Source organism: Mus caroli, chromosome 18, assembly GCF_900094665.2.
Source record: "Mus caroli chromosome 18, CAROLI_EIJ_v1.1, whole genome shotgun sequence".
In the NCBI taxonomy this organism is placed as follows: Eukaryota; Metazoa; Chordata; class Mammalia; order Rodentia; family Muridae; genus Mus; species Mus caroli.
In genome coordinates, this window is record NC_034587.1 from 82179855 (window position 1) to 82180660 (window position 806).

Genomic DNA, 806 nt, shown 5'->3' on the forward strand with positions numbered 1-806 from the left:
GAAGAGATCCAGCTACACAGTATGAGCCAATCATGTAAAACTTAAGAGACCCAGAGTACATTGGATGCTTCGAGAGGGGTCAGCTCCAGCATGGTCTTCCCTCTCCCAGGTCTGCGCAGCACCAGACTTCTCAGGATAGCTCCCAGTCCGGGCCCCCTGGTACAGAACTGGTGGTCATTTCAGGCTTGCTTTTTTCAAGAATTGGTTAGTGATCTTATCATTCCAGTGTTCACAGGTCAAAACACTGAGTGCAGAGGAGAGACTCTCTGCCACCTACAGATGTACATGTGGAACGACGGTTACACCTGCAATGCCTCTAGGGTCAGGACAGCACTGTTTTTATGTGAGATGTTCTCTGACTTCTAGAGTACTGGATGTCCTAGAATTTAGTCTATAGACCAGGCTATCTCAAACTCAGAGATCAGCCTGCCCCTGACTCCCAAGTGCTCGGATTAAAGGGATATGCCACCACCACCCAGCATCCCTGACTTTTAGCATTAGAATATTTTTTCCATTTTTTATAAGGTATTTAGCTCATTTACATTTCCAATGCTATACCAAAAGTCCCCCATACCCACCCCCCAATCCCCTACCCACCCACTCTACCTTTTTGGCCCTGGCATTCACCTGTACTGGGGCATATAAAGTTTGCAAGTCCAATGGGCCTCTCTTTCAAGTGATGGCCTATTAGGCCATCTTTTGATACATATGCAGCTAGAGACAAGAGCTCCAGAGTACTGGTTAGTTCATATTGTTGTTCCACCTATAGGGTTGCAGTTCCCTTTAGTTCCTTGGGTGCTTTCTCT

General features: G+C 46.8%; 1 pseudogene; it reads right to left on the reverse strand.

Annotated features, from left to right (window-relative positions):
* Window positions 1-207: 207 nt before the first annotated feature.
* On the reverse strand, window positions 208-327 carry LOC115029921 (annotated as a pseudogene).
* Window positions 328-806: the final 479 nt, after the last annotated feature.